Genomic DNA, 23,716 nt, shown 5'->3' on the forward strand with positions numbered 1-23,716 from the left:
CAGGAAAAGAGGCAAACAAGATAGAGTGAGCATTAGAAGTCTCTACCACATAAAGCAGGGACTTCCCCTACTGCATAAATTATTATTTTTTTAAAAGATCGATTACCTGAATTTCATGTTATTTCTAGAAGGCAAAACATAAGTACCTCACCCTCTCAGGTCATCTTTTCTTTCCCAAATTTATCCCAGGACTAGCCTGGGTTTCTTCATCCTTAACCCAATCTCCCACTAATACTTTTATTCCAAATCCTTTCCACAGTGCCTGTGTGACGTTACCCACTCCCAGGGAAATGAACTTCTCTACTCTGGACTCCCTCACTTTCCCTCGACTGCCAAACACTTGCTGGCCTTTACCAAGTCCACCTGGGCCCCACGATGCTCTCACCGCACCCACCATTCCCACGGATGCTTTGCTTCTGTAGCACCCATGCAGCCAAACCCCAACATGTGTAGGCCTTTCATAGTCCAACATCCTGAGGTTCCAATAGGCAAAGGCTGATTAAAATAGAACCCATCCATAAAGTTCAGCCTTAGCTGCCTGATACTTTGAAAATTGCAAAAATCTGGTCCATTTCAACTGCATTAAGATTTGAGATCAGTTCTAATATTTTACGACCTAGGTGCTTTTTATTATTTAAAAAGCTTCCTTCCTGCTTTGTGTCACCTTGCTCTTGAGGGCTGATGGGGAGCCTAGAGCTTCCTCTGATTGGACTGTATATGGGCAAAGCCAGAAAACATCCCCCGGATGTTTGTTCCTCCAGCATATGCACTGCTTGGAAATCATCCCAAATTACTCCCCAAATTCGGTCCACATATTTGCATTTACTTTACCATGAGCCTCTAGAACATCAAGGACTCAGTCGTTTCCCTCTCAGTCTTTATCTACCAGTTGTGAATCTTTTTCATGTACCCTCTAACCTGGACTAAGACACCAATTTCTTCTAAAAAGTGGTCCATGGTGCTGACTTAGTATGCGGGGAAAGAAGAGTTTTCCCCCACATCTAAATCTACAGAGGTAAAGAATATGACTTAGCCTGATTCCCTTTGCACATGTCTGCAGGGAAATCGGTGGAAGTTAAGAACAGAGCGGGTTAGGGAATTCACTGGTCTCTCACCAGGGAGGGGAACAGTCTCCCAGGAAAATTTCTCATATCTCTTATGGGTGATGCCTGGAAACTCCCAAGGGCCTTCGGTAATTGTTTGCATCTCCACCGTAAGTCACGTCCCTGTGCCCTTCTGAGAAGCTTGTCATCCAGCAAACTGGGCAAACATTGTCCTAATGAGACTGTGAACCTGAGGTACAGATATAGACAGACCTTTTCCTGAAACAACATTTTATAGTCTGCAAAGTAGGAAGGAGAAAAAAAGGACTAAAACATTCCTAAAATTAGCGATGAAAGTTCTTGCCCCATCCTCCAATCACTTCTCAGTGTTTATCTCTTCTCTACTTTCCTCCTCAAAAACTCTTTGAATCTAATAGCTTATACTCCTGATAGTCACTAAATCTTTGGCAGATTGTGTTTCCCCAAAGATGGATGCACCAACTTATATATCTCATCTCAAAGGCTCCTTTTACAATGTGACTGACACTCTGCCCACTGGGAGGCAGGACCTACACTGCTTCCACTGAACCTGGGTGAGCTTGAGACTGTCCCCACCAACAGACGATGGCAGAAGTGAAGCTGTCTGACTTCTGAGGTCAAGTCAGACCAAGGAGACAGCATCCACCTGGCTCTTTATTTCAGGACACTCACCCTTGGAACCCAGCCACAGATAAGTTCAAACTAGTTCCTGCAGAGAGGCTGCACAGAGAAGCCCATGTGGAGAGAAACTGTGGCCCCCAAGTAACACCTAGTACCAACTGCTAGTTGAGCACATGAGCCTTCAGATGATTCCTCTCCGAGTTTCACATCTTCTACCTGGTGCCCCACATACCATGGAATCATCCATGCTGTGCCCCATCCAAATCTGTTGCCCACAGAATTCAAGAGTATAATAAATGTCTGTTTTACCCCCACTCAGCTTTAGGGTAATTTGTTATGCAGCCATAGTACCTGGAACAAAATCTTTCCTTGTATTTTATCTCTCATTTCATCTTTAGATTACTCTCAGAGTGACTTTTGCAAACAACCTAAGAATTACGTGATAACATCTAGGATAGTGAAAGGATCATTTCTGCCCAAACACATTTCAATAAAATAAGCTTTTGTTTCTCCTTCTGTAAAATGAAGGCAATTCTCAAGGTCACAGATGAAAACAAAACGGTTGGAACATTTCTCCTCTTTATTTCTCATAGGAAAATAGAACTTTTTAAAAACTAAAACGCTGTTCTTCACATTGAGAATGCCCTTGAGCCTACAAAAAATATAGCATTTATTTTTGTGCCTCCTTGGTCCCTCTTAATTTCTAAAGTGTTGAAGAGTGAAGAGCAGTTTCAAAAAGAGACCAATAGCAACTTCAGGGCCCATTAATCTGAGAGGGATCTAGACCAAGTGGCCTGCAGGGCCGGTTTTCACAGAGATAAAATTAGGAAGGACCCCTTTAGTAAGGAAAGGTACGAGTGAGGAGTAAGTGAGAAATGTCATGGAAATATTAAATAGTAATTAAGGGCCAAAACCTCTCCAATAACCTTTCTGTAATTGAGAGACAATTTTCACTTTAACTCACATTTTCATCAGTTCCAAAATGACACTAACTGAACACTCCCACACCCTCCGTGTACTCATCTAGCCTCTAGCTTTGAATCTCTCCTCTTTTCTGATAAGTCCCAAATTCGTATCTTCAGCCCAGACCTTGTCCCCATACTCTAGGCTCACAGATCCATCTGCTACCCAACTTCTCCACTTGACGTCTGACAGGCATCTCAAATTCAACTTCTCCAAAAAACAGCCTCCCCATGGCCCTCCCCACATCTGTTCCTCTCCCTGCCTTCTCCATCTTAGGTGAGAGAAATTCTTTCCTTCCACCGCTCAGGATGAAAACACTGACATCACTTTGACTTCACTTTCACAAACTACAGCCTATCCATCAGTGAATCCTGTTGGCTCTAGACTTAAATCATATCCAGAATGTAATTACGTCTTAGGACCTCCACCATGACTAACTCGGTCCAAGCCAACATCAGCTCTTGTCTGGACTGTTGTCCCAGCCTCTTTACTGTCTCCCGCCTCCATCCTTCTCTTCTTATGGTACGTTCTCACCCCAGGAACCAGAACGATCCTGTAAGAATATGAGTCAAATCATGGACTTCCTCAGCTCAGAACCCTCTCATAGCTTTGCACCTCACTCATAATAAAATAAGGAAACAAACTTATGGTTACCAGGGGAAAGGAAGTGGGAAGGGATAAACTGGGAGTTCAAGACTTGCAAATATATGTATAAAATAAACAAGTTTATACTGTAGAGCACAGGGAACTATATTCGATATCCTTTAATAACCTATAATGAAAAAGAATAAGAAAATGAATATATGCATGTATATGTGTGACTGAAATATTATGCTGTACAACAGAAATTGACACATTGTAACTGACTATACTACAATTAAAACAGAAAAGTCAAAATCCTTAAAATGGCAAAGAAGACTCACCATGATTGGTCGCCTATTACTTCTCTCTTACCCCTCTCCCCCGGCTCACTCTGCTCCAGGCCCACTGGCTTCCTGGTTGTTCCTAAAAGATGCCAAACACCCTCATGCCCCAGTCCTACACATTCCCAACTCCCAACCCCACCCCAAATCTGTATGGCTTATTCCCCACCTCCCTCACCTTATCACCAAGGCCTTCCCTCCCCACCCTTGTTAGAACGACAAATACCGTGCCCTGCAAGCTCATTTTCCCTATTTTATCTTTCTTCAAAGAAGTTTTTACTCCCCAGCATTAAATAAGCAAATAAGTAAACAAACATGTTTGCTGATTCACTTACTGCCCATCTTCCCCATTTAGAATGTAAGTTCCATTAGAGCAAAGATTTTTTTATTTTGGTCTATTTTGCATATGGCTGAATTTCCAGAGCTCAGAATAGCCTCTGGTATCTAACAGCCACACAAATGGCCAGAATGACATACACCTGTTGATGAATGAACAAAGAAACGACTGGACCATAGCTGATTCACAGCCAAGCACCTCCCGTGCTAAAGGCAGAAGCCACGTGGAGAGCTTTCGAGAGTGCTCACATCTGACTGGCCAGCTCCTAGGTCTCCAGGTGGCTCTGGAAGCTCTCCTGAGTGCAGAGTGATAGCAGTAAGACGTGAGGGTCTTGGGTCGCTCTTGTCTCCACTGCAGGGGACTCAGCACTGCTCCATGAAAAATATAAGCTTTAGTACCAGAGGTCTTATTTTAAAGCCCACTAACTGTTTGGGTGATTCTGGACAAGTTACTTAACCACACTAGTCTTGATTTCCTTATCTGAAAAATGAAAAAAAAAATCACCTATTTTCCATTAGGGATGCAATGAGGATTAAATGAGCAACATATGGGAACAATGTTCTATAAATTATAAAGGGATAAATAAGTATAAAAAGTTGTAATTATGTGAGAACAACCTTGATTTGAGCCTACTTAGTAATTAAAGCAGAGTCACATATTCAGTGTAATTGATGGGTACTTAGTCATGTAAACGGCCAAAATGACTGGTTGGTTATTGCCGTGAGACTTATTGGCCTAAAAAGGGAGAGAACTGGCAATTTTTTTGGTACCCCTAAGTACTAAATATATATACATTATTTCATATATATTATATATTATTTAATATATATTATATATATATATTATTTCATTTATCTACATATTATTTCATTTTATCCTAATAAAAATTCATGGGAGGTAAATATTACAACAGTCATTTTAAAGTGATAAGGTTTGAGGTACAGAGTTTAAGTAAGTTGCCAAAACTCCCATGGTCAGGTAGTAGGAATTACAAGGCCATTTCCAAAACACCAAGCCATTCTCTTGGACTTTAAAAATTAAACCAATCTACCCATGATTTTTAAATGTGTTAAAGACAGGAGGTCCACATAAAATTTGGATGAAAGGAACATTATAGAAGAAGATGAAACACTGAATTAAAATTCACAGAAAATGAGAAAAGCCTGATACAAAAGAATACTCTGTGATTCCATTCAGATGAAATTCTAGAACAGATAAAGGTAAGCTACATGATACAGTCAGAACAGTGATTGCCTCGTGTGTGTGTCGGGGGCGGGGATCAGGCACTGATGGGGAAGGGGCTATGAGAACGTAATAGGGAGATAGAAATCTTTTATATCTTGATAGTAGGTTTCATGGTGTACACATTTGTCAAAGCTCATCAAGCTGTATACTTAAGATCTGTTCATTTAACTATATATAAAATTCTATTTTAGTCTGTTCAAGCTGCTGTAAGACTGAGTAGCTTGTAAACTACTGAAATTTATTTCTCACAGTTCTGGAGACTAGAAGTCCAGGACGCTATCATAGTCCAGTTCTGGCGAAGGTCCCCTTATGGGCTGCAGACTTCCAGCTGTGTCCTCACATGGTGGAAAGGGCAAGGGGGCTCTCTCTGGGGTCTCTTTTCGAAGGGCATTAATCTCATTCATATGAGCTCTATGAATTCAGAGCAGGAGGTGGTTATAAAATCATTCAGACCACAGCAACTGCATTTTAACTTTAAAAGTATAAAGTCATAGAAAATTGATTCTTACGCTTGGAACTCAAGTGAAAAAGTAATGACATTGTTTTAAGGACTTTTATTAAACCTCAGGAAAATCTAATGATGTAGGTTTGGAAATCAAACTCAAGTTTGAGATGAAGAAGCTGAAGTAAACAGTATAGAGTCATTTCTGTGGTCTACACAGCCAGGAGGGGTAGAATTAGGATTCAAACCCTGGTGTAATTAACCACCTCACTACAGCTATGTCTGAAGATGGTTTGTCGTAACAGTGATGCTGGAAAAGGAAAGTTTGGGTTCTTTTTTACCAAATATATAGCAAGTCTTTAGCCTAAGCATCATGTGGATAAAGAGAATATATGAACACTAAGTAGCCAGTCCAGACCTTATTCAAAGAGGTGCCTTAGTAGGAAATTACAAGGAAAGATGATGATCTGTGGAACCACAGGGATAGAAGTGATTAGATTTTGTCTCATACTACAATACATCTTATTTCTATTTATTCTTATTTCACCTGTCAAAATTTTAAAAAACATTTACTCTTATCTTCATAGGAATAAATAAACATGGCTTTGAGTTGTAACAAAGCATGAACATTACATTGAGCAGCCCCCATAACCAAGATTAAAGTCATTTCAAATGAACCCCATTTAAAACTAACGTGGAAGTTTTAGCTACAGTGTATTGTGTAGCCTGCTTTCCATACACCTCCCTGTATACAATAGCTTTGATTTAATGTGGGAGAAAAGACGCAAATAAAAATGTCACAGAATAAATAGGAGCCTTATGGCACATTTATTTCCCAAAAGTCCCTTCCTTTAATGAATGAATTCACTACATCTTCCTTAGTAAGGCAAAATGGCAGGCAATTTAAATTCAAACACCCATGCAGGACATAGCCAACTTAGCAGGTCGCAAAAAAGAACTCAGAGGGAGCAGGGAAGATATTAGCCACCATAAAGAAACAACAGAAGATAAATAATAGAATCTTGCTTACCACACAGGCCTCTAACTATAGGGGATAAAACTTCCTTGATGTTTTTCTCAAATGAAACACTAAATCGAAAGGCCTCGGAAAAGGAAAGCATTTATTTGGGTGAAAGAAACATAAATAAAATAGTTATATAAATAATGGTAATGCCAAAGATGTAACTGGTGCATGCAAGCCAAAACTTCTGCAAACACTCTAAATTACAGTGCAAAGGGGCTCAGGTCTTCTACAGAAGGCCTTTAGAAAGTGCTGCTCACTAGAACTTTCTGTGATGATGGAAATGTTCTCTATCTGTTCTGTCCAGTGTGGTAGTCACTAGCCACGTGTGACGAGTTGAGCACATAAAATGTGGCCAGTGTGACTGAGGAACTGAAGTTTTAACTTTATTTAAGTTTAATTAATTTAAATTTAAATAACTAGGGGGAGGGTATAGCTCAACTGGTAGAGTGCATGCTTTGCATGCACGAGGTCCTGGGTTTAATCCCCAGTATCTCCTTCAAAGACAAATAAATGAATAAACCTAGTTACCTCCCCCTCACAAGACAAACAAAACAAGCAAAAACATATGCTTTTAAAAACTGTTAAAAAAAAATAAAATAAATTTAAATAGCCAAATGTGGCTAATGGCCATTGTATTGAACATAGCCTTCAAACAGTTTCAAAGAAAAAGACAAACGTTTGAAACTGATCTTATCTTCAAAGAAACCCCGATGACTCTGTCATTCCCCAAACTGACTTTTGAACATTAGTCAGTCTGTACAGTTGAAAGAGTGTGATTTGTTGTAGACACCTGCTGTTCCCAGAGGAGAAACTTACAGCCATGTCTGATGAAAATTTGCCCCACAGTAATGAAGTGGATTGTGACATTCAGGAAGACTCTCACTCCTTCCCTTGACCCATGAGATTCCCAACGCATGGCCTTACACAGAGTTGAGGTAGTCCTTTATCTGATTCTTGGATTCTAAACTAAGAAAATAACCAGGTCTCCTGGTGGGTTTCTGGAGAAGAAATTAAATTTGGTCTGACAGGCTGGCCTCCTTTGGCAAGAGCTTGTCACTGTTGCTAACAGATTTCTTCCAGGTGCTCAGCTCCTCCACATGCTATAATGCTATAGCATTATAATCCACTATAATCCTCTAACTTTCTACCCTCCCCTGAATAAATTTACTCCTTGGTGGAAACCCCCCATGGAATCTACGCAGTGAAATTCACTTCAACTAACCAAAGCATTAAGATTTTGTTATGAAGAAGGTCATAAATTCAGCTAAAGATGGAATGCAGATTTCATTTAATCAACTGGTAATAACTGCCTGGAGCAGTTATTAATAATAAATTAATAATGTCCTGAGGTGTCTTGAAGTGTATTTAGGCTTAGCAGAAAATCATGTTGTAATCATTTAGCAATATCTTCCATGCGCTCACAAATGGGACTTGCGGCTTCTCTGCTGTCTACCTGCCATCCCTACATGAGACAATGTAGGGATACACAGTTGCGGAAAACATAATCCACACACATTTGCCACTAAATATTTCACAAGAGAGCATTATAAGGACAATAGAAGCACAGAGATCAACTGCAATGGGAAATATCATGGCTGGCATCATGGAAGAGGTGACGTTTGAGCCAGGGTTTGAAAGATGCACGTATGGAAGAGTATCTAAGGAGGGCAAAGGCATCACTGCCAACAAGAGACACAGGAATACACAGCCTGTCAGAGGAAGGGCGGATGTGTGACACAGGCAGAAAGAGTGGGGTTCTTATGACCATTATCATTCTAATAACCATTTTTTCTTCTTTATTAGTTTGTAAAATTTTTACTTATGTTCAGGCAGCAAAATACACAAAGAAGTTGGGCCTCTCACCTTTCAACCTTTCAGGAGTTGGTCTATAAAATTCATTGCCCTCTGCTAGTGATTTTTCCCATAGGCACAGAAAAGATGTTCAACAAAATTCAGTGTACATGCACAATCCATTTTGGAGTGATGGATATGTTTATTACCTTCATTGTGGTTTCACAGGTGTATGCCTATGTTCAAACTCACAAAATTGTATACATCAAACATGTACAGGGTTTTTTGTATATCAATAACTATAACTCCATAAAGTTGTTTAAAATAACTCTCATCAAAGCAGGAATAAAAAGGAGTTTCCTCCATCTGATAAAACGTATCAACAAAAAATGTGCAACTAATGTTTTCCCTAATAGTGAAATATTGAATTTTCACCTAAGAGTGGGAGCAAGGCAAGGATGTCTGCTCTCACAACTTTTACCAAACATTGTCCTTAAGGCCCTAGGCATACATTAAAACAAGAAAAATAAGTAAAAGACATAAAATTTGGAGGGAAGAAGTAACACTATCTTTATTTGCAGTCAACAAGACTATATGCATGAAATGTTTTAAAGAATCTACTACACGACCAGTAGAACTAATAAGTGAACTTAGCAAAGGCACAGGACACAAGATCAATACACAAAAATCAATTGCATTTCTGTATTTGGGGAACAAGCATTTGGAAGATAGATTCTTTAAGATACCATCTGAAGTATATCCTCAAAAGCATTGAAAGCAGGGATTCAAACAGGTACTTGTACCCCCATATACACAGCAGCATTATTCACAACAGCCAAAAAGTGGAAGCATCCCAAGTATCCATTCCATCACTGAATGAATGGAGTAAACAAAATATGGTATATGCATACAATGGACGATCATTCAGCCTTAGAAAAGGAAGGAAATGCTGACACATGTTACAACATGGATGAACCTCGAAGATATGCTAAGCGAAATAACCCAATCACAAAATGACGCATATTGTATGATTCCACTTATAGGAGGTACCTAAAGGAGTAGGTAGAGAAGTCAAATTCATAGAGACAGTGAGTAGAATGGTGGTTTCCAAGAGCTACGGGGAGGGTGGAATCAGGGACCTGTTGTTTCATGGGTACCAAGTTTCAGTTTGGGAAGATATAAAGAGTTCTGAAGATGGATGGTAGTGATGTTGCACAACTGTGAGAACGTATTTAACACCATGGAACTTAAAACACTGAAACACTTAAAAACAATTACAATGGTAAAAGTTTATATTATGTTTATTTATCATAATTTAAAAAAATTTAAAGTCATTAACAGTAGCACAAATATATATATACATACACATATATATATATACATATAAATACACACACATACACACACACACATCTATCTATATGTATATGACTTAACAAAAGACATGCAAGGCTCTGTACACCAAAACCCACATCCATTGTTGAGCAAAGTTAGAGAAGTCTTAAGTAAACAGAGCAAAAAAACAATGTTCGAGACTCACCTTACCTGATTTCAAGATTTATTATAAAGGTACAGTAATCAAGACAGTGTAATATTGATGAAGGATAAATAGATTAGAAGAACAGATTAGAGAGCCCAAAAACAGAACATGCATTTATAGTCAAGTGATTTTGGACAGAAGAGCTAAGGAAATTCAATTGGGGGAAGGAAAGTCTTTTTAATAAAAGGTGCTGGTACAACTGGATAGGTATATGGGAAAATATTAATATGAGATGAATTATAAACCTAAATGCAAAAGTTAAAGCTATAAAGCTTCTAGGAGACCACATATGGTCTGGAGCAGGGCCCAAGAATTTGCACTTCAAGCAAGTTTCCCAGGTGATATGCTGGCTGCTGGCCCAGGGACCACAGTTTGTCATTATTTCTTAACAGTGTGGTGCAAGGGGAAAAAAATACAATGCTAACATTTGTTTTTCCACTCATCTCTTCCTTTGAATAATTAGAAAATAAAATAGTAACTTCTTAGGAATAAATGGAAACTATTAGTAATTTAGGATTAAGCAGACCTGACAGAAGTTGTGAAGAAACATCTTTTTCAGCCATGTTGAATTTAGGGAAACCACAGGCTGACTAGATAGGTACCCCAAGAGAAATGTACTGCCTTAGCCCAAAGAAAAATAGTCATGCATATAATACATACCCTTGTTTAAGTGCCCACTGTGAGGATAATCTATTCAAATACAGTTCAGCCTAGAGGCCCATTCTTGGTAGATCGCGTTTCATGATGAAGTATCATCGCCACTTCCCTGGATTAGGAAAAACCTTCTGTGTAGAGACTTCCCTAATGTTCTTCTGTGAATTGTTTGCCATGACAGTCACTCCCATGTCATGCTTCTTTTTGCTGTCCTTTAAGTGTTAGCCAGGCAGTCTGCAGTTAGTCTGCAGTCTGCCCTTCTCTCCCAGGGCCAGATCAGTAAACAAGCTTCAGACAAACAGGTAGCATCAAGGAATTTTACAGCTTTAAAAAGGAGACCTTGCAGATGATGGTCTTACAGAGTCACAGACTGTGCGAGGCTTAAAAGCACATGCTATGGAGTTGGGCAGCTCTGAGTTAAAGTCCTGCTTTACCGCTTAACTAGGAAGGGTTTCTGGAGCAGTTTCTTCAACCACTTAAGGTCTCGGTTTTCTCATGTGTAAGATGACCTCTTGTGAAGATTAAAATGGGACAGTATGTAGAAAGTACTCAGCCTGTTGCCTGTGCCTATTGTGAGTAACTATTTTAAGTGTAATTGGGATATCTTAAACCATATAAACGAGCATTTCTCCTTTGTATTTTCCCATGAAGCATCTCTTTAGCATTAATCTGAGGAAGGGGAGTGTGAGTAGAAAGAGGAGGAAAGACAATTAGGAGATTTACTGCTGAAACATAAAGAAAAATAGTTAATATTCAGATTCTAGCAGCCAAAAAAAAAAAAATGTTTTTGAGCACATACTAAGACATAGAGAGAGAGAAAGAATCTGAGGTGCTGAGCATTTTATCTGAGACTGAATGTTTACCTAAAGGGGCCACACGTGGTAGATTGTTTGGCAAACTGACAGCTACCATTCCCCCTCTTTGTGTCCAGGCCCCTTGCAATGTGACTTTGCAGCTCCTCTCATCGGGTGAATGGTCCAGCAGACTAAACAGCATGTGTGAAGACCCCAAAGCAAGAAGGAGCTTGACAATGTTCAAGAAACACACAGAAGGCTGGAGTGCAGGAAGAGGGGCTGGGGAACAACAGAAGATGAAGTGAGGGAGCGGACAGCGCCAGAGTACACCCAGCTTTTGAGATTAGAAATCCCTGGCAATAGTAGAAGGAAAAACCCAAACCACTGTGGCCTGCTTATACATGAGTACAGGAGGACCTATGGTTAAAATGGCAAAAAGCTTTCATTACAGTTGGTAAACAGCCACTGTACGGATCTACTCAAGCATCCTCACAGTCTGGCCAGCCAGGCTTCTCTCCCAGGGCCATAAACCTTCCAGGATCCTGTAATTTAAGAATTCAGGGTACCTAGAAACTGATCCAGGGCAATTACTGCAAATGTGTAACATTATCCCCAGGGGAAAGGGAGAGCATTTCTTTATCTACATCTTTATGAAGTTCAAAATAAGCATGAATTCCAGTACATATAAACAGCTCATACAACTTAATAAGAAAAAAACAACCCAATCCAAAAATGGGCAGAAAACCTTAACAAGCAATTCTCCAATGAAGACATACAAATGGCCAATAGACACATGAAAAAATGCTCAATATTATTAATTATCAGAGAAATGCAAATCAAAACTGCAATGAGGTATCACCTCACACCAGCCATCACTGGTGTGATATGTCATCACTAAAAAGTCCATGAACAATAAATGCTAGAGAGGGTGTGGAGAAAAATGAACACTCCTACACTGTTGATAGGAATGTAGTTTGGCACAGCCATTATAGAAAACAGCATGGAAATTCCTCAAAAAAACTAAAAATAGACTTACCAAATGATCCAGCAATCCCACTCTTGGGCATATTTCTGGAGAAAATTCTAGTTCAAAAAGACACATGCACCCCAATGTTCACAGCAGCACTATTTACAATAGCCAAGACATGGAAGCAACCTAAATGTCCATCCACAGATGAATGGATAAAGAAGTTGTGGTATATTTATACAATGGAATACTACTCAGTGATAGAAAATAATAAAATTAATGCCATTTACAGCAACATGGATGGACCTGGAGATTGTCATTCTAAGTGAAGTAAGCCAGAAAGAGAAAGAAAAATACCATAGGATATCACTCACATGTGGAATCTAAAAAAAGATAAAAAAGGACACTACTGAACTCATCTACAAAACAGAAACAGACTCACAGACATAGTAAACAATCTTATGTACCGGTGGGGAAAGAGGGTAGGAAGGGATAAATTTGGGAGTTTCAGATTTGCAAATGATAACCACTATATATAAAAACAGATTTAAAAAAAACAAGTTTCTTCTCTATAGCACAGGAAACTATATTTAATATCTTGTAATAACCTTTAATGAAAAAGAATATGAAAATGAATATATGTACATACACATGACTGGTACATTATGCTGTATACCAGAAATTGACACATTATAACTGAATACACTTCAATTTAAAAATATAAGCATGAATTCATTTAATTGGTAAATATTTATTAAGGACCAACTATGGGCGATGAGGTATTGGAGGTGTGAGGGATGCGTGAGAGTAAACAAACCAGTTTCTGCCCTCATAAAGCTTAAAGTTCAGCCTTTAGGCAAATTACTGCCTGCAGGGAGCAATTTTTAGGCAGTGGTTCTCAACCTAAACTACACAACAGAATGATCTGAGAGTTTTTACAAGTACTGATACCTGGGACCCATCCCCAGAGGGTCTGATTTAATTGCTGAGTTGTGGCCAGGACATTAGAAATTTCTAAAAGCCCCCAGCTGATTCAATGTGCTGCCAGGGCCAAGAAAATTTCTTCTAGAGAGATGTGAGCCAACGTGGATAACAGAATTGGACTGTGATATTTAATAAAATTGATGGGCTCAGTCCTAGAGGGTTAAGTCTTGGCTGCATGTTAGCACATAAAGATAAATCAGGATGAAAATATGATTCCTTAAGAGGTATTTTTCAGAAAGTTCTGGAGGCTGTCTTTGTAGAATGGTGTTCTGACAAATGCTGGCTGACAGTCTGACCCAGCGTCAGGCAGGTCAACGACTCGTATTCTGCCAACGCACAGCAAAACTCTGGGCTTTGTGAAAATGTGCAGTAGAATTCCTCAGGAGAAGGACTTCCAAATGTGAACATTCTTGCCACCTTTCCCTTCTCCCACCACAACCATCTGTCCTCGAACTGTGCATCCCACCCAAAACCAGTGGTCAGACTGAGGAAAGGGCGTACACCCAGAACTCCAGAACTCGGGTCAGGATTCAAGCCCTTGGGCTCAAGAACCGAATTTAGTGTATTGAGATTGCTTTTCACATGGCAATGGCCAAGTTACCTCTCTAACTGCTTTCCAGTTGCTTCCCTCAGCTGTCCATCAAGTGACAAATGCTTAGGATGAAACAGAATCAGAAACACCTCAAAGATTTCAGGTTTGACCCCAAGGGGAGTCAAGAGGAGCTGTGGAAACCAAAAGGTGCCCCACATCCAGATGGCCGACAGGCACATGAAAAGATACTCAACATCGCTAATTGTTAGATAAATGCAAATCAAAACTACAATGAGGTGTCACCTCACACTAGTCAGAATGACCATCATTCAGAAGTCCACAAACAGTAAATGCTGGAGAGGGTGTGGAGAAAAGAGAACCCTTTTATACTGCTGGTGGGAATGCAGCCACTATTGAGGATTCTATGGAGGTTCCTTAAAAAACTAAAAATAGACTTATCATATGATCCAGCAACCCCACTCCTGGGCATATATCCAGAGGGAACCTTAATTCAAAAAGACACATGCACCCTAATGTTCACAGCAGCACTACTTACAATAGCCAAGACATGGACAGATGTCCATGTCCATGGACAGATGACTGGATAAAGAAGATATGGTATATTTATACAATGGAATACTATTCAGCAATTTAAAAAATTAAAATAATGCCATTTGCAGCAATGTGGATGGACCTGGAGACTGTCATTCTAAGTGAAATAAGTCGGAAAGAGAAAGAAAAATATCGTAGGATACACTTATATATGAAATCTTAAAAAAAAAAAAAAAAAAAAGGACACAAATGAACTTATCTACAAAACAGAAACAGACTCCAGACATAGAGAACAAACTTATGGTTACCAGAGGGTACAGGGGGTGGGAAGGGATAAATTGGGAATTCGAAATTTGCACCTCTTGGGAAGAGATGGAAATGTTAGCTATCTTGATTGTGGTGGTGGTTTCATGGGTGTACACATCTATCAAAATTCATCAAATTGTACATCTGAAATATGTGTAATTTACTGTACAGGAATCATACCACAATAAAGGTGTTAAAAAAAAAAAAAAGAAAGAAAGAAATGCTGGACTGCAGCACAAGGATTTTTCCAGATCCACTGGGTCACAGAGAAGCAGCAAAGCACATCCTAGGGCAGTGAATGTGCTCGGGGCCAGCTCTTGATTATTCCATCCTAATGAAGGGGAACGGTGACGTGGATTTTCTCAAACAGCAGCTGACTTTAATGAGCGGTTTGGTTTTGACTCTGGAAATCACTACTAGGTAAATAAAAAGGTACTCAGCATGTCTGAGCGTGATTCAGCCGGGCAGCATGGAATGTGGCCAAGAACATAGACAGAAAATGGCTAGGATTTCAATACTCAGCCGAGAAAACCCAGAAAATGGAAATATCTTAGTGGAAATTACAGAGCCCTGAACTATGATTTAGAAGGGAAGAATTCTTATCTCTGATCTATCATGACCAGGTGTGTGACCCCTAGGTAAGTAATTTCTCTGTGCCTCAGTTTCCTCACTTTTAAAATGAGGGGAATGGACTTAAATGATCTCCAGTAGGATGGATGGGTAAATTTAATATCTGTATGCATGAAAGAGAAAATGTTGATATGCGGAGCCTGAAGCTTGCTGGGAGGGAGTAGCCAAATTTCCGTTTGGAGCCTGACACACCTAGGGAATGAGGACAGGAGGTAATCAAAACCTCACACTTTGTCTCAGAAATTAACTAGTCAGGGGAACTGGGGGTTGCCCTGAGCAAGCCCCAGAGTCAGGAAACAGCCACCAGAGCCCTTAGAAAAACTCACCACCAAGGAGAAAAAATAGGACCACCAGCCCAGCCTTTGCACTGACATAGTAATTCAAAAGTGTGTGCACGCTGGGTGCGGACCTAACCCAGGAATCAGGTGGCAGGCTTGTCCAGGAGGAGTGGCTGTGTGAGTGAATGTGAGGACCCGTGACAATGGTGTTACCTGAAAAGGTGAAGACCCCAGTTCTTGCCGTACTCCAAAGACAAGTTTGTAGTCGGAGGACAGTGCATTGTGTAGCAAAAGATTTTAAAAGATTCATTTAGGAAAGGAAAAGTACGCCTCCAAGAATGGGAGGTGGGCTGATCCAAGGGAGGAAAAGCGGCAGTTTCTGTCTTCCCTTTTTCTTATACCCTTATTCAGAGGTGGTCTCTCGATTGATTGACAGCTCTTGTCCCTGGAGCGCTTAATCATGTTTGGCCCCTTTTCTCCTGTCCTTACCCATGGTGTACACAGAAACACCCATGGTGGGGGAGGGCTAAACCTCAATGTTAATTATAATACAATGAGCTTTGGGTCGTATCCGGTTAAGTTCTTCCCCCTACGGTGCAGTTGTGGCTGTCGGGTTCTAATTGGTTTCTTGTGCTCATTAAGAAGTCAAGTCCCTTTATGCTGGAGGCAGGCATAATGTCATCTTCCAGACCACCCTCCCTCTCCTCCACCCACCTGCCCAGGGCCCCACTTGTCTAACTACCTAACAATGGGAGTCCAAGCCAAGTTTGCCTGGAGCCCACTGCTGCCTGAACTTACCCTGAGGGCTAGGACCTTCTCTCTGGCCTCTTAAAGAAGAGTAGTGTCCCAAGCAGGGGTCTACACTCACGGCTTCTCCTGGAACCACCAGCCTCTGTGGAGCGGCAGAGTCCCCTGGTTTGAGTTGAGACTCCAGAGGCTGAAAGGAAATGACCAGGACGGCCTGGGCCTATTAGGGGAAGGGACACTATTTCCTGTTCACTGGGCAAGCGAGGGTTTCCACATTTAGTTTTGGGCCCCCATCTGAGTGGTGCCTTATTTGCATTCCAAACTATAAATTGGGGCACTCCAGTTACAGATCTGTAAGATCCCTTACAGCTCTAATATGTTGTGGTTTTAGTGTACAATTAAAAATGAAACCCAAAGACTGACTTTAATCCAGAGTTTAGCATATAACTATATCCTTAAGTGTGCAGACACTGGACTCTTGTCTGAAAAAAGGGAGAGATGTGTAAATTAGGGATTCATCTGTGACCACTACGTAGCCTAAAATTAACACAGAGGGTGTATCACTGTTAATGATCCATGAATTCACTCCTTATGCGTACATTAGAGTTTATTAAAGTGAAAGCAGGAATGCAAAAATAATTATACAGTTTGCATATCTATAAGTTTTTCCTTATAGAAGACAGATTTGTATGTATGTGTACAAGTGTATTGTGCTGAAATTTAAACTGAAACACATGCTTGCTTCAGTGGAAAGTGATCAGTATATTAATTTCCTGTTTCAAATAGCCTTAGACAATAACCATCAACTTTGTAAATGTGTTTGACCCAGCGATTACACATGTAGACATTTATCCTGATGAAATTTTGCACATGTATACAAAAATAAATATATAGGAATGTTCATTGTCACAACGTTGTTAACAAGGAAAAAACTGAAAAGAATTGAAATGCTCACTAATAAGGTATTAGTTAAATCATCAGTCATCCATATGCAGGGCTACTCTGCAATTGCTGAAAATAGTCAAACATGCTTGTATTGCAGAGAAATAATTTTATATTAACTCATGTAGCTGTCATTTAAAATCTGTTTGTTTGTTTACCCTACATCCATTCTCTGCTTTCAATCAAATCTATATTGAGTCTGAGGCCCTCATTGTGTCAGGGAGTTTTGGTTACAAACAGTGCAGATCACAAAAAAAGGTAATTCTCAGTGCTTCACGCCAAAGACTAGAGACCCAGAGAGAGGTATGCTCACCATCCCCCTGGAACGCTTTTGAAAATGAAAGGGAATGTTGTTAATAATGACATGGAAATAACCTGGACTGTTCTGAGGAAAAAGGGACACACTACTAGGTAGTTAGATACTGGGGGCACCAGGCAGGTAGGTGGAGGAGAGGAGACGTAATGCCCGCCTCCAGCATAAAGGGACTTGACTTCTAACTGAACGCCAGCAAGAAAGCAGTTAGAACCCGACAGCCATGGCTGTGCGGTAGTGGGAAGGACTTAACTGGACACCATTCAATGTTCATTATAATATAATTAACACTGAGGTTTAGGGCCCCCTGCCATGGGTTTTTCTGTGTGCATCATGGGTAAGCATATGCACAAAGGGACCACACATGACTAAGCACTCCAGGGACGAGAGCTGTCAATCAATCAATAGATCACCTCTAAACAAGGGTATGAGAGAAAGGGGAGACAACAACTGCCGCTCTTCCTCCCTTGCATCTGCCTGCCTCCCGTTCCCAGAAGTGTACTTTTGCTTTTCTAAATAAATCTTTTAAAAAATTTTCCCTACACAACTCACCATCTCCCAGTTGTAATTTTATCTTTCGGGTATGACAAGAACTGGGCTGTTTCCTCTTCACCTATTGGGATAACAGCTGGACCATTCCCTGACAGTTAACTAATTTGCTTAGAAACCAATGACAAATGTCATCTTTCAGCAGATAATGTCCTTGCTCTCATGGAGACTGAGGCGAAGGGAGATGGAAAATAATAAAGTAAATAAATACTGAGCAAGATAATCAGAGACTAATAAAAGACTTTCGACCAGAGACCTTAAAGTCCACACAGGGTTGGGCACACCAAGATATGCGGGGCCTGCTCTTGGCAGGTGACCAGTAAGAGCAAAGGCCCTGAGGCCTCTGTGGTTTGGAGGAACAGACCCTGTGAAAGGGGAACCAATTGAAGGGCTTAACCAAAGGGATGACATGATCTGATCCACACTTTAGGGAAAGGAGTGAGAAAGAAGGAAACCAGAGCCAAAGCCACTGAGGGAGGAGGATGGATGATGCACCCAGGAGAGAAAATTAGGAAAATCAGGGAAAGGGGGGTGGGAGCCCTGGAAAGAACCATCCTGTACCTGCTCCAGACTAGAGGTGCTGAGAATGGAAGGTTCCAGGGCTGGCTCATCTTTGGGGCAAAAGAGTTTCCCTAAAAGTCCAGGGAGACCAGAGGAAGGTAGCAAGAAGACCTTAAATTAGAGAAGTGTAGCCTAGTCAAGGAAAGGCTAGTGCAGAATTTACTTTTAAACATATTCATTATGGTCACAACGTATCTCAGGCTTAGTCACTGGGGATTGAGCTGACTTGAAAGTCTTAAGTAGAAGAGGTCATTTGGGCTGTTGGACAGTTCCTCTGTATGGAAATGCTCTGCAGTGATGAATATTTTGCTATTCCACCTTTTCTGGACTCTTTAGTGTTCCATTGATCCATTTTGCCAATTGTGTTGATTTATAAAGACTTTATAAATACTTAGTTTTAGAAGAAGTCTTAAAGTCAGGCAGTGTAAGCCCTCCAGCTTTGTTCTTTCTCAAAGTTGTCTCACCTATTCTGCTATGCCATATTTTAAAATCTTATTTTAATATGAAATATTTTTATATTTATTAAATTTAGCTCCTTCATTTATTTTTATCTAGAAAAAAGAGAAAATTAAAAAAGAGCAGTCAGTAAAGGGTACTTTGAGCTGAAACTGGTAGAATCTTTCATTTCAGTGCCTTCAACAAAGAGAGGGTTTCTTTTTCCCTCACTAAGAGAAAGGCTGAAGATAGGTGCCTGCCAGCACTGGTTCAGTAGCTCAACAATGTCAGGGCCAGCACTTCTGTGGGTCTTGTGACCTCTCCCTCATGGTCACAAAATGGCAGCTACAGCTACTGCCATCTTGTATATTCAAGGTAGAAAAAAGGTTGCTTATGTCTCCTTGTCCAAAATTGTGTCAGATGGCCTTTGGCTTCAAGAGAGTTTGGGTACGGAGTATTTTTGTCTTTCAGCCTATGTAATAGACATAAGCCAGAAAGGAGGGGGTTGATATCAGAGATGGGAGTGCCAACCACAAAGGTTGAAGGAGAGGTTTCAAATTTTTTTTTTCATTGAATTCTGCATCCCCTCAAAAATTCAGCAAAGAGAGCAGTGATTAAGAATCCAAGTGAGCTCTTCCTTAGCGCCACCTACTCGGCCATATCCTCCTCGGCATCTTGACAACCCTCGGACCCCTAGTGAACCCCAAGACCATCAACAGGAGAACCAAGAAGTTCCTCGGGCACCAGTCAGACTGACACGTCAAAATGAAGCAGAAGTGGCGAGAACTCAGAGGCTCTGACAACGGGGTGAGCAGGAGACTCCCAGGCCCGATCTTCATGCTCAGCATCGGTTACGGGTGCAACAAGAAAACAAAGCACAGGCTGCCCAGTGGCTTCCGGAAGTCCCTGGTTCACCACGTAAGGAGCTTGACGTGCTGCTGATGTACAATAAATCTTACTGGGCTGAGATTGCACACAACGCCTCCTCCAAGAAATGCAAAGCCATTGTGGAAGGAGCAGCCCAGCTGGCCATCAGAGTCACCAGTCCCAACGCCCGCCTGCGCACCGAAGAAAATGAATAGGCAGCTCACATGCATATTGTATTTGTGTCAATAAAACCATGAAACTCAAAATAAAAAAAGGAATCCAAATGAAGCCATATCGTTTTCTTCTCAGTGTTGTAGGAGAACCATCTCAGTGCCTCCTGACCCTGCCTCTTCCTGTCAGGAGCACAAAGTCTCCCCCAGGATTCTGCAGCACTCACCCAGCCTCGAGAGTTGGACAGTCCTGTTAGAAACACAAACCTAGTCTATTGCTGAAGGACAAGTGTAACATTATGACCAGGCTACAGCATGGCTCTCTTTAATAAATGTTCAATGAAAGTGTTGGAATGCAATGCATGTCTGTGAATTGCCTGTTTCAGTCCCTGAATGGGGAAAACTGGGCATTTCTTCTTTTTTCTCATTCAGTAAATATTGATAGGGCTCCTATGTACCAGGCACTGGGTGTTTTGGTTTTTTTTTTTTCCTCTTCCCTTTATTATTGTCCCCTGTCCTGTTTTCTTGGATTATTTCTCTCGCCACGTGTCTATGGGGATATGTGTAAAAGTATACAGTGATAGGTCAAACCCACAGAGTGCGGGGGATGGTGACGACAGCTCTCTCTGCTCGCCCTGCGAGGGCCGCCAGAGCACCGCTCACAGCCCCGAGAGGGTAAGCCTGAGAAGGGGTGAAGGAATCAGTGTGCAAGAGGCGATCTGTGAGGAATGGTGCTTCTCACAACACCCATGCACTTATTCATGCGTTTATTTGTTGAGTAAGCAGTTTCGGAGTCCATCTGCCAGGTTCTGGAGGTGTGGTGAACAGGCCGACACGGTCTCTACCTTCACTGAGCCTACACTTGTTGTGGGACAAGTTTTTTTAAATATGAGCCAATGTTGTTTCTCCTAACAGTTCACCTTTTCTTTCCCTGCTCCTAATTAAGGAGCTAGGCTGTGCTCATCACCTCAGGGGAGAGAAGGAACAAGCAGAAAGCAGGGAAAAAAGAAAGCTTCCTATCCATTAGAGGAATAGAAATGACATTAGGCATAGACAGAATATTAGCACGAACAGGGCTTCACCCCACCCAGATGCCCCCCTAGATGGCAAAGATTCCTCTGAGCTGGAAGAGGGCAGAGAGATGGAGGGCAAGGGAACTGCCAGCGGGGATAGGAGGCAGTGATCCAGACCTGAAGGGGCTGTGGACGAACACAAGCTGTATCTCAGCCCAGGGCCAGCGTGAGGAGAATTTGTGAGCACCCAGGAGCCGGATGGCAGCCAAGGCTGCGTTTGCAACATATAGGGAGCACCACCCACACCCACACCCACACCTACACCCGGGTCTGTACACCCGTCCTTTCCCCAGGCTTCCAAACCCCATGCTCTGGAAACTCAGGTAGGCTCTATTTCCTAGCCTCCCATGCAACTAGATCAAGTCACATCATGAACCAGGGAGTCCTGGCCAAGAGACTGTAGGAGGAAGTGACATATGCCACTGTCCTAAATACTGTCCCTAAATACTTCCAATTCTCCCTCTTTCCTCTTCTACCAGATATAAATGATGGGTTTCAAGGCCCCAAGGGATGGCAGAGCCAAAAGATGGGAGGAGCCTGGGTCCCCAGTTCCTGGCTTGGAAGAGCCCTTGGGTTCCTGGTCCCACTCTGACCAGAAACATCTGCATTGTGTGGACAGAAGTTAATTTTTCTTATAAAGCCACTCAACTGTTGTAATTTGTTACAGTAAATTTAGCCTACTCTGACAGATATTCCGAGCAGCCCCCAACACAAGCAACACCTTCCTGTCCCCGGATTTAGTTCACTCCTTATCCAACCTAGCCCATGAAGACAGGCACCTCACTGGAAAATACCAGGACACAGTAAGCACCTCCCACCCCCAAAAAGAAGGTGGGGCCCTCACAATCTATGTGACAGGTCCTGCTCTTATACTTGTGAAGCTAAAGAGACCTGCTTAATATTTTCCCTGAGCTAGGAGAGCGATTAAACACACAAGCATCATGGTGTAGAAGGGGAAAGAAATATGGAACAAGTAAATGTCAATTTTTATGTAGAATTACAATCTGTGCTAAGCTCCATGGAAGAAAAATACAAATAGTCTGCAGAGAATAACAGATGGGGACATAACTTATATCAAGGAGTGGCAGTGAGTGAAGACTTCCCTGGGAAAGGCTCAGTTTAATTGAAACCTAAAGGTGGAACCAGAGCCAAGCAGATTAAGAGGTGGGGGAATAGCATTCCAGGCAAAAGGAACAGAATGTGCAAGGCTCTGGGAAAGGAAAGAGGTCGGCTTATTTGTGGATCTGAGGAATGTCAGATAGACAGCTGTGATGTAGGGAGAAGGAGAAGAGTATGAGATGGGGATGGAGAAATAGGTAGAAGCCAAGTCATACTGCCCCACATAGACCTGGTTCTTGAGCTTGCATTTTATTACAAGAGCCTGGGAAGGCCCTGGAGGGATCATGGTCAGGGTTGCATTTTTTAGATATCAAACTGGCCAGGATGGGGACTGGTTGGGGGGCAGGCAAAAGTGGAAGGAGAGAGCCCACGTAGGAGGCTGTTTCAGCAATCCAGGCAAGAGAGAACGGCATGTGGGAGTGGGACGGGCAGCATCTACGTGGAGAGTCAGACGGCTTTAAGGGGTGTTTGGGAGCTGAATGGAGCAGCAGCTCTTGCATTCAGGATCTTTAAACGCCACTGAGAGACGGCAACAGGAATAAGTGGTACAAGACTCAGGCCTAGGCGGGGCCCCCTAAGGGCTGAGAGGGCGCGGCCAGTGACAGTAACAGCAGCTTCTCTGTAATCTGAGCAGGGCGCTTTGGGGGAGATTAGAGGTGGCAGGGAAAGCTGGGCTTGGAGTCAGAAGATTGCCGCCCAGTTGGGCAGGTGACTGTGCTCACCCACAGGTGCTGTCAAGCCAGGAGCGACAGAGCCTGACTAGGGAAGCAGTTTCAAAACCAAACAAATAAGGACTCTGCCCAGACGTGACCTAAGCACTGTGAAGGAGGGTGGCACTCAATTTCACCCCACCCGCTTTCTTATTAGCTAAAGAGAATAAGAAGAAGAGGAAGCACAGCTAACGTTGTGGAGCTCTTTGTGCCGGGCCCTGTGCCAAGGAATGTGTTACATTCTCTCCTTGAAGCTCTGTAGAGCTCTGTGAGGTGGGTACTATTATTACCCCTGTTTACTAAAGATCTGTGCCCTATCCAAGGCCATGTCTCTAGCAACTACAGCAGCATATATTCAAACCCAGCTCTGTCCTGACTCCAGAGTCCAGGCTCCTACCCATATTATCTTATGTGTTGAGAAGGATTCTGAAGATGTATTTGGTTTCAATGCGGGCAAAGTCAGGTGGCTGCAGTCTGGTCAGTCATGTATTTGCCACTGCTGTACCAGTCCTGAATGCCTCCAAAATACATAAAACCTATCTATCTATCTATCTATCTATTTTTA

The 23,716-nt window shown here is 41.8% G+C and overlaps 1 long non-coding RNA gene across 2 annotated transcripts in view; it reads right to left on the minus strand.

Moving 5' to 3' along the window:
- LOC116666312 overlaps positions 1 to 23,716 on the minus strand; it is a 114,144-nt gene that overhangs the window by 42,563 nt on the left and 47,865 nt on the right. The gene's annotated exons all lie outside the window — the stretch shown is intronic.

Source organism: Camelus ferus, chromosome 1, assembly GCF_009834535.1.
Source record: "Camelus ferus isolate YT-003-E chromosome 1, BCGSAC_Cfer_1.0, whole genome shotgun sequence".
NCBI classification, from domain to species: domain Eukaryota; kingdom Metazoa; phylum Chordata; class Mammalia; order Artiodactyla; family Camelidae; genus Camelus; species Camelus ferus.